The 15,387-nt window shown below is 39.6% G+C and overlaps 1 pseudogene; it reads right to left on the reverse strand.

The window, feature by feature from the left end:
• Window positions 1-1,347: 1,347 nt before the first annotated feature.
• LOC122746496 lies at window positions 1,348-15,033 on the reverse strand (annotated as a pseudogene).
• Window positions 15,034-15,387: the final 354 nt, after the last annotated feature.

Here is a 15,387-nt window from a genome sequence, read left to right on the forward strand (position 1 = left end):
TCCAGGGCCGGCCCTTTAACCACTGCGCCATCTAGCTGCCCCCAAACATTGTGTGTTGATCACCTGTGATGGACTAGATTTTTCTCACTAATGCAATCGTACAGGAGAGTTCCAGGGGACTCATGATGGAAGGGGATCTCCAAATCCAGAAAAAAAAAAACCTGGAGTATAGATGCGGATTGAACCATACTAGTTCTTTTGTTTTTGGTGCTGTTGTTTCTCTATTTTGAGGTTTTTCCTCATTTCTCTGATCCTTCTCTTATAACATAACTAATGCAGAAATGTTTAATGTTATTATATATATATGTATATGTATATATATATATATATATATATATGGGGGGGGGGAGAGGGAGAAAAACCTAAAATTAGAAAACTGGTATAAACAAATGTTGAGAACTATCTTTACATGTAACTGGAAAAAATACTTTTATCAGAAAAAAAAAGAGTTTGCAATTCTGTTGAAAACTACTTACTAGTTAAGTTAGTATTTTTATAGCACTTTAAGGTTTGCAAAGTACTTTACATTTTATCTCATTTGATTCTCACACAACCCTGAAAAACAGTTGCTATTTTTATTCCCATTTTACTGATTAAAACTGAAGGGGCCAGGGGGCAGCTAGGTGGCGCAGTGGATAGAGCACCGGCCCTGGAGTCAGGAGTACCTGAGTGTTCAAATCCGGCCTCAGACACTTGACACTTACTAGCTGTGTGACCCTCGGCAAATCACTTAACCCCCATTGCCCCACAAAAAAAAACAAAACAAAACAAAACAAAACAAAAAACTGAAGGGGCAGCTAGGTGGTGCAGCGGATAGAGCACCAGTCCTGGAGTCAGGAGTACCTGAGTTCAAATCCAGCCTCAGACATTTAACACTTACTAGCTGTGTGAACCTGGGCAAGTCACTTAACCCCAATTGCCTCACTAAAAATTAAAAAAAAAAAATTTGAAAAAAAAAAAAACCCTGAAGCTAACTGGGGGCAGCTAGGTGGTGCAGTGGATAAAGCAACAGCCCTGGATTCAGGAGGACCTGAGTTCAAATGTGGCCTCAGACACTTGATACTTAATAGCTGTGTGACCCTGGGCACTTAACCCTCATTGACCCACGAAAAAATTAAAACAAAAACAAAAAACAGAAGCTAACTTACTTCTCCAAGGTCACACAATTATAAGTACCACATCACCTGTTTTCATGTGTCTTCTCCATATCTTGTACACTAGCATTTTACTGGTGATAGCTGATGCAAACATTTTCCACCTCTGCAGTTTCTCTTCTTAATCTCTTAATTTGCCTTTATCCAAAGAGTCACAAAATTCAATAAACAAATCTAACATTTATTAGGCATCCTGTGCAAGGCACTGAATTAGATACTGGAGATACAAAGAGATAAATCAGTCTTTGCTCTCAAACAGCTTACATTCCACTGGAATGAAATTCTATTTCTTCACACTTTTTGAGTCTATGAAAAGTAGCCTTCAAGAAAAGACAGGGGATTTCTATATTCACACTTACTGTTGCAAAGGGCTAAGAAATGTTGTTACTCTCAAATGCTAGAAAAGTGGCTTAACTTTTTCGAATACATTTTGAAAGTTTAAGTAAATTCTGGGAGAATAAATGATACTATAGCAAAGTGAATGGCAAAGGCAGACATTCTCCATGGACTCTATGAGTCCTTAATAGACTATATGGTCCAATGACCAAAGCATCTGTGTCTGGATGAGGAGAATGAATGAATGAAAAAGCACTTATTAAGGACTTATGTGTAAAGCACTGTGCTATGTGCTGGGGATACAAACAGAAAAGTGGGAAGAGTCTCCGATTTCAGATATTTACATTCTTCTAATTGGGAAGACAAAAAAGCAGGTTTTAGCACAAGTCAGAAAGATGGTAATATATCTTCTTGAATGTGATTCCCTCTGATAAAAACATATTCATGTCTGATGTTATATACCACCTGACCGTCCCAAGGGTTTTGATGGTGAGAACTTGTTTTTTGGAGGTTTCAGTAGGTGTAGTTAGTTACAAAAGTGGTGGCCAGGCAGCATCTCCACAAAGATCGCTATCCTGGATAATGGCTACATGGGCTGGGCTAGAAACACAGTTGGTGGTCTGGGTGGCACTGCTATTAGTGTCCTGGGCAAGCTCCCCTGAGATCTGAGTGACAGTGGTTCAAAGTGTGGGTGGTTTGACTCACCTGGCATATGCTATCTCCTGCCTCTCCATCAGGGTGCTTTACTGCTTTAGCTGAGTTGGCTTACCTGCCCTGGAGGTGACAGTTGGTGGAAATCACTGGCCCCTTTTCCACAGGTGCTGCTATATTGGATAACGGCCAGGCTAGAAGCAAGGCCAGGGTCTGTAGAGTGCTGCTAAATCTAGGACTCTTCACCCGACAATGGCAACTAGTCAGTAGTTGGTGCTAGTGTTGAAAAATACATCAGGCCCCTTCATCAAAGGAGTTGCTCCCCTCTATAAGGAGTTTAAGGAGCCAAGTCTCTAGGTCATCAATTTTTCTCCTTACCCTTAAATTTCATTTTGTGATTAATTTCACCATGGAAAGAATAAACAATTAGAAACAACTTTTAGTAATTCACTCTATATTCTTTTTTATATTTATACCTACAATCCTGTAAAGCCTTTTCTTACTTTGCATTATACTGTATGGATCCTTTAATACACCTGTGTATTCATCACATTTGTTATTCTTTATGGTGTGAGTTTCCATTGAATTGAGGTTTGTTCAGCCATTCTCCAATCTGGGGTCCTAAGATTATTTCCAGATTTAGGGGTTTTTAGGTCAGACTATGGCCACTTTTACAATCCTTGTCTATTGTCAGATTCCACAAATTCTATCAATATCAGAAATTTTTTCCAGAAGTTCTGCCAATATTTGAATTATTTTAAAGTAACTTTTCTTATTTGTTTGTGATTATGGAGGCAAACAGCTTGGAGATTTTAGCATATCAGATGGCAAAGAAAGTTTTTATAGTTTCTACTCTCTGGAGCTTATTTAATGGTTTCTTACATCAAGGCCTTTCCTTTCTTCCATTGGCAGCCTCAATTCAGAGGTCTTCACTTCTATTCTTAAAGGCATTTTTTTATGCTTAAGTTTGAAAAAAAACAATGACTAGATTCGAACCCATGCCTTTCAGTACTTATCCATGTTAGACTCTTCATTTGTTCTGGTGTATAAACAGATGATTTTTTGATTCTTCTGTAAGTCAATGTTGGGTTTGTTTTGTTTTGGTTTTTGCTGTTTTAAGAAGCTTCAGGAGTTTGAAAAAATATAGACCTGATTTTGTGCTACCATGATTTTCATAAAAATTATTCTGTGGCTTCTTTCTGTATAAGGATTACTCCTGTTTCTTCCCAGCTATGGAGAATTTTCTTCAACATAATCTTCACGTTGCATTCCTTCTCAAATGCCTATTTGTGGTAGGTTGGAAAACCCTGATTCATTTTCAAGGTCAGTTAGATTTATTTGCATTACTCTATTATTCACTTAAAGATTCCTAGATGCTAGTGTTTTCATTTTGTCATCACAATGGATAATTTTCTGTTCTTTGCTGGATCAGTGATGTTTAGTTGGTACTAATCATGTGACTTCTTGCTCTTTTTCTGGAGCTTGTGACTTAATTTCTTTTCTTCCTATGGTAGATATTCATTCTTATTTTTCCCTCAGTCTATCTCATTTACACCCCTCTCCCCCTTCACTTCACTTACTATGAACATCTTTTGTGGTCTTGTTGCTTTGCTGTTATACTGCCTAACTTTTTTGATGGTACCAAATACTCTTAGTTTTTGCTAAGTATTTTCAGTTTTAATTTAGTTTTGTTGTTATTCATTAGAGTTTAAACAGCCACACACACACACATACATCTCCAGTACTTCATAGAAATTTCCTTGAGAATTAAAGATGCGGACAAAGGAAAGTATGTAATTTTGGAGCAGAGTAACACTGAAATCTTAGCAGTCATCACTGGACAAGTCCGTTTCTCTAGTCCCAGGATGACTTCCCACATTACTTAAGTCTCACCTACTCTCGAACTACAACAACTATATTTGACTCCTTCCACTGCCATGCTCTATCAGATCCAGTGTACCTTCTCTAGCTCACACTGAAAGCACATTTTATGGAGAGGACCCCAAAAGAACAAGCATATGCACATTAGGAATATCTGTGCAGGAGGGTTTTTGCCTCCTAGGAGATCCAAATACATATTACCTTAGGGGAAACTGTTTAATATTTCATAGGAACTTTTTATTTCTTCACTTTAAAACTATTATCTAAATTTAATGATTCCAATACAAAAGATTTACTGAGAAGTCGTTCTTTCAGATGCCATTCCTGAGCCATATATAAAACTAGCTCTACATAACGGGAGTTTGTATGAATAGCAAAGAGGAAAGAATATTTTTTTCTTTTCTCAAGCTAAGGGACAAGTTTGCTTGAAGCTTTCCTCACATCGATACCTAGAATCACTCTCTACAAATCAATGACATATAAGGAACTCAATCTGAACTTTTTTAGAAACTTATTCCATGTTTTTCTCCATTATGATTTTCCTGATGAAGAATAAGTAGATGCTGAAGGCTTCCCTACTTTCATTACATTTCTGTTTTCTGTTTAGTATTAATAAATAATGGGATAATTTTGCCTGAAAGTGTTCCTAGCATTACTACACCAGGAGGATTTCCCTACAGTATGAACCCTCTGATGCTTAGTAAGATATTGGTTTTTGCTAAAGACTGCGATATTCATGTATTGGGGGCATTTCTGAAGTATAGATTTGAGCAGAACCATAAATTGCTGCATTAATTACACTTAAGGTTTATCTTGACTATGAATTCTCTGATGACGAGCAAGGAACAAACTGTGTGCAAAGTTTTTTCCACATTCATTCATTACATTTATAAGGTTTCTCTCCTCTAAGAGTCTTCTGCTGAGGAGAGGATAAATTGTCACTGAAGGGTTTTCCACAATCAATAAACTTATAGGACTTTTGTCCTGTATGAATTCTCTGATGCTTCATAAGAGAAGAGCTGCTACTAAATGCTTTGCCACATCCACTGCATTCATAGGGTTTCTCACCTGTATGAATTCTCTGATGTAGAACTAGAAATGCATTTTGCCTGAAGGCTCTGCCACATTCATTACACTTAAAGGGTTTCTCTCCAGTATGGATTCTCTGATGATGAGAAAGAGAAGAACTGTCACTAAAAGATTTTCCACAATCATTACATTTATAAGGTTTCTCTCCAGTATGAATTCTCTGATGTCGAATAAAGGATGAGCTATCACTGAAAGATTTTCTACAATCACTGCATTTGTAAGGCTTCTCTCCTGTATGAATCCTCTGATGCTTAGTAAGAGAAGAGCCATCACTAAAAGCTTTGCCGCATTGACTGCACTCATAGGGTTTCTCACCAGTATGCATTCTCTGATGTAGAACCAGAAATGCATTCTGCCTGAAGGCTTTGCCACATTCATTACACTTAAAGGGTTTCTCTCCAGTATGGATTCTTTGATGGTGAGAAAGGGATGAACTGTGTGTGAAGGCTGTACCACAATCATTACATTTATAAGGTTTCTCTCCTGTATGAATTCTCTGATGTTGAGTAAGGGATGAACTGTCACTGAAGGATTTTCCACAATCACTACACTTATAAGGCTTTTCTCCAGTATGAATTCTCTGATGCTTAGTAAAGGAGGAGCTGTCACCAAAGGCTTTGCCACACTCACTGCATTCATAGGGTTTCTCACCAGTATGCATTCTCTGATGTAGAACCAGAAATGCATTCTGCCTAAAGGCTTTGCCACATTCATTACACTTAAAGGGTTTCTCTCCAGTATGGATTCTCTGATGTTGACAAAGAGATGAACTCCGTGTGAAGGCTGCACCACATTCATGACATTTATAGGGTTTTTCTCCAGTATGAATTCTCTGATGTTGAGCAAGAGATGAACTGTCACTGAAAGATTTTCCACAGTCACTACATTTATAGGGTTTCTCTCCTGTATGGATTCTCTGATGTTTAGTAAGGGAAGAGCCATCACTGAAAGCTTTGCCACATTCACTGCATGCATAAGGTTTCTCTCCAGTATGAACTCTGTGATGTAGAGTAAGAGATGAACTTTTACTAAAAACCTTCATACATTCATTGCATTTATAGTGTTTCACTCCAGTATAAATTTCCTGATGTTGAGTTATGAATTTACTTTGTCTGAATGCTTCTCCAAACTCATTATATTTATATGACTTCTCTCCAGTAGTTATTTTATTACATATAGCTGAGAGATAATGGAATTCTTTCTTGCAAACATTATGCTTACAAAGTTTCTTTCTTGAGAATATTCTATTATTTTTACTTGCTTCTGAATACTGTTTGAAGGCATTCCCAGGTACATCATATTTATAGGAACTCTTTCCTGGAGGAATGTTCCTCTCCGTAACAATACATGACTTAAGATGGAAACTTCTCTCAAATATATTACATTCATGGATTCTTATTTTACTAGGCATGTTCTTTTGAGTGACTGTTACTTGCTCCAAATTTCTTTTTTGGCTCCCCTGTTGACTTTGGAATCTGCCATCACATTCCCAGGGTTGTCCCAAATTTGAGTCCCTTAAGCCATATTCTGCAAGTCTTTCCTGGGATGATTCTTTCTCAGAAGTACCTTGCTTTACATATGAATTCTTGGTCTCAGGCCTGGGTTCCCAATCTGGGGGAAAAAATAAAATACAAATGTTCCCTGTTCTTTTGGGTAGAAGAAAGGAAACTATGTAAGTAAATAATTTGTCATTAATATATTTCTGAGGACTATCAACAGGGTAAAAGCAGATTAAAATATAAATATAAATTCCTATAAATTCCTATAAACTTCTTTTCTCACAAAAACCTACTGAGATGGGTAGATCAAACATCATTCACATTTATAGATATAGACAGTCAGGCTCAGAATGCTCATGTTAAGATGGTAAATATCAGAAGTAGAAAGGATATAACTAGTAGGAGTTCAAGGAAGGGAGGAATCAAGATCATCCATAACAGCAAGAAAAGTCATCAGGAAGGTGGGGCTTCAATTGGGTACTAAAAGATGTGTAATATGGATTATTAAAGAATGGGCAGGACATTCTAGGGAGGAGGCAGACTCTTCAGCAATATATGAAACACATCAAAGTTAGCTTAGGTGAGGGAGTGCGTTTTCGAAAATAAAAAATTTGGGGGCAGCTAGGTGGTGGAGTGGATAAAGCACCAGCCCTGGATTCAGGAGTACCTGAGTTCAAATCTGCCCTCAGACACTTGGCACTTACTACCTGTGTGACCCTGGGCAAGTCACTTAACCCTCGATGCCCCACAAAAAAGAAAAGAGAAAAGAAAAGAAAAAATTTGAAGAGGTATATATAATAGCAAACTACATTGGAACTTTAAATCCAGACAAGAGATTAGAAGATGCCATACCCAGGAAACTGCAAGGCAGTATCTCAAGTTAGAAAAAGCAACACAGAAAACTGGATGGCCTGGCCTCCAAGTCAGGAAGGTTAGGGGCTCAAGTCCTGCTCTCATAACACATACTAGCTGAAGAACCAGAGGCAGGGCGCTTAAGCACTCAAGGTCCTGGGAAGCTTTCTAAGACAGTAAACTACAAAGCAGTTGCCCTTTCTGTATTTATATAGTTTCCACAACAGGAATTACCTATGGTTACAAAATCCTGTCTAGATGCTCACATATCTAGATGGCCTCTAAAAAAAAAATCTAAAGCCTAACAGGATGGAGAGAAAAAGAAAGTAGATAAAAAGATTTTGATAAAGCCTTGAGCCTTGCTAGTAGGCATGCTTTTTTTGTTTGTTTGTTTGTTTTAAATTAGAAGCCTAGAAGCTTTCAGTAGAAGAGAAAGCAACTTGTGCACATTTTGGGGCTCACTGCCAATCAACAGTATCTAGTGTCTTCATATTTAGAGAAATCACAGAAATTGCAGCATGGATCAAATAATCACCAACTGCATGACTAGTGTGGTGAAAGGCATTCTTGTTTATCAGAAAGAATGAGGTATTTCTTTAAAAACAAGAACTCGAGGGCAGCTAAGTAGCACAGTGGATAAAGCACTGGCCTTGGATTCAGGAGGACTTGAGTTCAAATCCAGCCTCAGACACTTGACACTTACTAGCTGTGTGAACCTGGGCAAGTCACTTAACCCTCATTGCCCCTAAAAAACAAAAACAAAAACAAACCACAAGAACTCCAAAGTAAAAAGCAAAATGGATCTGAAGAGGAAGAAAGAAATCTAGACTTAGATCAAGGTGAACTACAGGAAGTTATGATGTAAAAAAAAAGTTATGACATAGGAGGAAGGGAAAAGAGAAATGAGTTTCTCTCTTCATTTTTACCTCTTCAGTAAACCTCAGAAAATTCAGTATTCACACTGATGAGTCCTTTACCAGCCTAGGCTCCAACCTTCTTCTGTGAGAACCTCCATATTGACATTATTCTTCAGCTACCTTACTGGAAAGGTCACACAGACCTTACCATCATTTGAAATTCTTCCATTTCTAACCAAGTAAGCTAAGAATTTCCCTTCTATGACCACAGTCACTGTACCCTTCCTTCCCTCCTCAGCCTGTTCTTTTCTTCTGTCAGTACCTTCAGTCCCCAGATCTTTTCCCTAGTCTAAAAATCCATCATTCATGTTCTGGCTTAACGTCCCTCCTGGAAGTCTTGACCTATATGGTCAGCTATTTCTTCTCAGGGGCAGCTAGGTGGCACAGTGGATAAAGCACTGGACCTGGATTCAGGAGGACCTGAGTTCAAATGCAGCCTCAGACACTTGACACTTACTAGCTGTGTGACCCTGGGCAAGTCACTTAACCCTCACTGCCCCGCAAAAACAAACAAACAAACAAACAAACAACTTTCTTCTCTAACCTTAAATCTCCAACTATAATCCCCACAGCCTCTCATCTTGTAACTTTACCTTTAACTCTACTGATGAGACTGAGACAGACGTCATTGTGTTCTCTCATTTCTCCATGTTCCTCTAGCTTCCTAATAAGGTACCCTCCTCCTTGTCCAGGCTAAAGGAGATTCCCTATCCATCCCCTTGCTTCCATCCCCTCTACTACCTCACTTTCCTGGTCATAGTCACCGAGAAGGCAAATAGAGCATGGCATTCCAAGACAACAGACTCCATTCAGAATGACGAAATGAAGAGAAATTAGAAGGTAACAAAAGGTTAGCAGAGGCAAATGATTTTTCTTATGCATTTGTTATCAACATGCAGCAGTTCCTGAATATATATAAGTAGAAGAAAATGAATGTGTGAAGAGGAAGAGACTGCTCAAGATGCTAAAGAAGGCTGAAATGATCATGGGAATAATGTCCCAAGAAAATGAGAAAAAATGTTATCTTGAACATAGGTAGAAAGGATAGGATTTAAGAGAAAGCCATACATCTTTCTCTCAGACTCATGGGAAACATAAGGGAAGAAATATCAGTCAAGTGATGTGATGACTTGAAAACAGGCCTATAAGGAAACTCATGCCTGAAAGTTTGAGGTCTGAATGACTGAGTAAAACTCCTTGCCTGACATTTCAAAGACTTATGTTCAGAACTGCTATCTGCAATGACTTCCATTTACCTGTGTTCTCAAGTGCTTACCTGGGTAGTTGCTTCTTGGCACTTCTTCCTCTGATATCCATAGTAACTCTCCTTGTTCCAACTGGGAAATCACTTCTGGTTTAGACACTGGAAGCCCTGCTCACAGGTTTTTTAAACAGGAAGAAATGGAGAGAGGTTGGGGAAAAGTATCCATCTTGTAATTTAATCCTATCTGTTCCTCATCAGGATAAAGAAGGCATGCTAGGAAAGCTTAGAGAGTGACAGAGTCTGAAAGACGATATGTAGTATACGTCCAGGAAATCTCTGGCAGGTATTGTGGAACGATAGACTCATTTAAAGCTCAATATAAAAAATTAGTCCATTTCACGCCACATCCTGTTAAGAAGATGGAAATCTCCTATGTCTTCAGGTGTCTGCACTGGAACTCGGGGAGAATTCCTAACCCTGGGTATCAGAGAATGACAAAGATGCAACCTCTGAAGCAACACCCTAAAATGTCCAATTTCCATTTACTACCCAAAAAAAAGAACTTTCTCCTCAGAATGAAGGGCAGAAACACTTTGGATTTCACAGCTTAAGAAGGCATCATCTCTGCAGATCAAGTCAAAATTTCATTTAGATTCCTTAGCACAGGTTTTTGACTCGGTCAGGAAACTTTTTTAAAATATTTTAATATAATTAATTTCATTTTAATATCTCTGGGGGTTTTTTTTTGGCATTTAAAAACAGTATTCTAGGGGCGGCTAGATGGCGCAGTGGATAAAGCACCGGCCCTGGAGTTAGGAGTACCTGAGTTCAAATCCGGCCTCCAACACTTAACACTTACTAGCTGTGTGACCCTGGGCAAGTCACTTAACCCAAACTGCCTCACTTAAAAAAAAAAAAACAAAAACAGTATTCTGAGAAGGGGTTCATAAGCTCTTTACCAGATTGCCAAAGAGGACCACTGCTCAAAAAGTTTAATCTCTACCTCAAAACAATTTTGAGGAAGTTGGGCCTGAGAATAAATCCCAATGAACAAAGGAATTGTCCTCACCCAGAGAGACCAGGTTCCTATAGTTCTCCAGCATCACATCCCTGTAGAGGTACCTCTGAGCAGGGGTCAACCTTTCCCATTCCTGCCTGGTAAAGTCCACAGCCACATCTTTGAATGTCACAGATTCCTGAAACAGCAAACACATTCATGTGCCTCTGAAGACCAAGCCTCTCATGGACCTGGGAGAAGGAGGGAGAAGTTGGCAGGGTTTAAGGAAACTGGGTAAAGTGGGTGGGATTCTGAGCATTCAATTGAAATACCCTGGAATTAACATCAGAATATCTGGGTTAAAGATGCCTTGCTCTATGCAATGTCCCAGAAGGCTCAACCCTGTCAAATCTGGAACTGCTCCCCCCTCGAATGCCTGACTGGTGAATATTCTGTGTATAATTCACATACAGGTGGGAGGATAAAGTAAAATATGGAAGGAGCACTGGCTCTGTGACCAGAGGGCTTGGACTCTTCTATAAATTTTTTAATTTTAGTTCAAAACTTTCTCCCTTTACCCCCACTCCCACTCAATGCAATGGCCAAAAAAAAACAAAAATGATATCCACTGTACATATAAAGTCATGCAAAATATATTTCCAAATTAGTCATGTCCTGTAAAAGAAAAAAATATGCTTCAGTCTGCACTGATAGCATTCTTCATCATTACTTTTGCATTGTCCTAGATTGTTATATTGATCAATTACTATCTTTTTCAGTTGATTATATAGCTGTTACCATGTACATTATTCTCCTGGTTCTACTTCATTTTGCATCAGTTCGTATAAATCTTCCCAGATTTTTCTGAAATCATCCCCTGTTATTCTTATAGTACAACAGTATTCCACATTCACATACCAAAACTCATTCAGCCATTCCCCAATTGATCTGTTTCTAGTTCTTTACCAACACAAAAAGAGATGCTATAAATATTTTTGTACATATGGATCTTGGTCCTTTTTCTTTGGGGTACAGAACTAGTAGGGGTATTGTTGGGTCACAGGGCCCATGGGTATTGTTCCAAATTGTTCTCCAGAATGGTTGTACAAGTCTACAACTCCACCAACAGTGTATCAGAGTGATTTTTGTTTGTCATGCCCAACACTTTCTGACCCCATTTAAGATTTTATTGGCAAAAGAACTTTGAGTGATTTTCCTTCTCCAGCTTCTCTTCACAGGTCAAAAACTAAAGGTTAGGTGACTTGCCCAGAGTAACATAACTAGTAAGTGTGTGGGATTGGATTTGAACTCAGGAAGAACAGTGTATTAGTATACCTATTTTCCCACAGCACCTCCAGCATTGATCATTTTCCTTTTCTGTCACCTTAGGCAATCTGATGGGTGTGAGGTAGAACGCCAGACTTGTTTTATTTTGCATTTCTCTTAATTATTAGTGATTTTGAAAATTTTTAAATCTATTGATAATTTTAAATCTATTGATAATTCATCAACCAAACTCCACTTAAATTCAATTCTTATGTGTATATGTGTATAAATTGTTTGTGTACATATGTGTATATGTATTTAAACACATTTCCATGTGTTTAGACATGTGTCTATGTATGTACATTGATCCATATATATAACATGCAGCCTTCTGGACAGCACTGACTATTTCACATCTTCAGGTGGTATAAATCTCAAATCATGCAACACAATACTGAGCATGCACCAAGCCAAAAAATTTCTCTGAATAAGTGAATGATGAGTAGCTACTAAGAAATGAGACAGGGGCAGCTAGGTGGCGCAGTGGATAGAGCACCAGCCATGGAAGTCAGGAGGATGTGAGTTCAAATCCAGCCTCAGATACTTAACACTTACTAGCTGAGTGACCCTGGGCAAGTCACTTAACCCCAATTGCCTCACTAAAAAACAAAGAAATAACTCCAACTCACCTGGACCCTAGTTGTGAGGAGGGAAGGATCTAATCCTTCATCTCCTGTGATGCCACTTTGGAAAAGGGCAGAATCCTGAGAAAGTGGAGCTTGAGAGAAAAAAAAAATAAGTCAACAAGAATTTATGAAGAACTTGCTATGGCTCAGGCACTTTGCTAAGCACTAGAAAGCCAAAGAAAGGCAAAAAAATAAAAAATAAAAAAGTCCCTGCTCTCAAGGAACTCAATCAATCTAATGAGAGAAAGCATGCAAAACAGTATGTACAAACAAGATATCTAAGGAACACCACCATTGCTTTTCCCCAAATCCCTGAATACTAGTCTTTTCCATCTGAGATTATTAGATTATGAAGAGTTTGAGATTACAGTTTCTTCTAGTTTCCAGGGTTGGCAAGTTACAAAAGGGATGGCATAAATCTCTGGCAAGAAAAGGAAGTCCTCTGAGGATTTACATTGAAATAGAATAACCACATACCCCTATCCCTCCCTCCAGAGAAGCCACCAATGGAAAATGTCTTCCTCTCTGTGGTTTTCATATATTATCACTGTTATCCATAGAAGAGTTTAATCAAACATATGGTACTGGATGCTATGATGGCATAGGCTTGTGTTAAGACCACAAAAAAGTGGTGTCGCTACAGTGGGCATGATCTGCCTGCCCTTTAACTTTATTCTGCAAGGGCACTTCCCTTTAGGTAGTTATCTTTATATCTCTTCCCCTTGACTTCCCCATTCTGCCTCCTTCCCCCCACCCCCATCTTTCTGCAAATTTTACCTCCCTTTTCAAACATCTGGGTCAAATGTTCCACCAGGATCATAACCTGTTCGAAGTTTTCCCACCAGCGGGGCTTGATTTCCCTGGGCAAGTTGTTCAGGAATTGCTTTGGTACATCAGCCACAGAAGACACAGCTCCTGCACTGAGTTCAATGCTTCATCGGCTTAGCCATTTGGTGAGTACTGGAACCAGAAGACTCAGCCAGAACACTCTCTTCCTTGTAAATTATATGTATAGCTAGGATCTCTAGAACTGAAGAAAAACGTAGCATTTCGGCAGCTGGGAACCTTCACATTTTTAAAGGTTATCTCATTCAGACTCAGGGAAGGCACAGTATACTTTTTACTAATGAATTCTGTTAAAACAGAAGATTCAGATAGGTAGAAACAACCCAGAAGCTTTGATCTCCCAATCTGTACACCAAGAACCCAGAAGACCCAGAAGACTCCACGTCCCTCTCCCTCTCCTTCCTTTTCTCCTTGTAGGCATAAATAATTAAGAATACAAGGGGCAGCTAGATGGTGCACGGATAAAGCACTGGCCCTGGAGTCAGGAGGACCTGAGTTCAAATCCAGCCTCAGACACTTGACACTTACTAGCTGTGTGACCCTGGGCAAGGCAAGTGTCCTTAAATTAGTTCTACAAGTTGACCCCAAACACAAGAAAATAGAAAGACAAAATAAAAATTTAGGACCCTTCTCTTCCCCAAGTCAGCCACCAACAAGCATTTAGTTGCTTAGTATGTGCCTGGCAATAAGGACACAATGATAATGGAAGATGCATGGATTCAGTCTAGAAAAGGAGACACGATGAAAAATACAAAATTTAATTACTCATTAAAGATACAGAGTCTGTTACTCCAAAAAGATCTTGATGACACAAGTCTTTTATGAGGTCTCTTAAAACTGCTAACAATTTACTGCATTCAGGCCTTCAGCTCTGACCTAGATTCATGGAAGGATCGCCTGACTGCTCTTTGCCTGGAGTTTCCCACTAATCCAGTTGATCTGCGACTAAAACCACTACTCTAGGAAATTTTTGTGGGACAATGAGGGTTAAGTGACTTGCCCAGGGTCACATACCTAGTGTCAAGTGTCTGAAGCCACATGTAAACTCAGGACCCCTCTAGGATAAATTATAAACTGCTCTGCTTGGCTTTTAAAGCCCTTCAGAACCGATCTTTTCTAGTCTTATTGGACACCATATATTGCCATATGTACCCGTCGTCTCCCCCATTAGCTCCTTGACAGTAGGGAGTTTCACTAATCGTATTTTTATTTCCTGCACCTAGCACAGCACCTGGCACATACTCTGATCAGGTCACTTAATGCCTACAAGTCTCTGGTTCTTTAAATGGGGCTAACAACGTCGCTTAGATCCAGGGTTGTTGTAACATACTAACTTGCAGGTGTGCCCTCAGGGGCGGGGCTAGTAGAGCCGTTTCCGGCCACAAGTTCCCCAGCTTCCGGTCCAGCGAAGCTCCCGCGCACATCTTTCTCCGACCCCCACATTCCTGTCCTCCTTCCCCTTAAACCTTTTCTCCCAGCCATAGCAAAAAGCCCATATCCCTGCGCCAGGACGGAGGAACGAACTACAGCACGAACTGGGACGCCCCTGAAAGCTCTTCGTACCTGATGGTCCCGGGTCGAACTCTGCCTGACGGAGCCTCCTGCCCAGGGACAACTTTCCGATGGCGACTGCCCGGCGTTCATGCCACACCCCGCCCACAGCCCAGTGGGCCTGCGCAAAGCCCTTTGCGGAACTACATTACCCAGAGTTCTTTCTCCTTTCACCGAAAACTGAAATTTCCCATAAACTTTTGTTAACACATCTCTGAACAAAGTTTCAGCCGGCCCTTTAGTAACTCGATAAAGCTGACTGTAGAGATCCACAGGAAGTGTTCATCAACCTGGAGGGCTGTTCTCTGCGCTCTCCCTCTTTTCGTGAGTCTTATCACTTGTCGGGAAACGAAATGCAACAATCCTTTAGTGGTCAATCCCACATGGACTCAACTTTTTTGTTGAAAAGTACCGTTTTCCCCCTTCTCAAATTTGGCCCACACCGACCACTTCCTGGC

This window comes from Dromiciops gliroides, chromosome 3, assembly GCF_019393635.1.
Source record: "Dromiciops gliroides isolate mDroGli1 chromosome 3, mDroGli1.pri, whole genome shotgun sequence".
Lineage (NCBI taxonomy): Eukaryota > Metazoa > Chordata > Mammalia > Microbiotheria > Microbiotheriidae > Dromiciops > Dromiciops gliroides.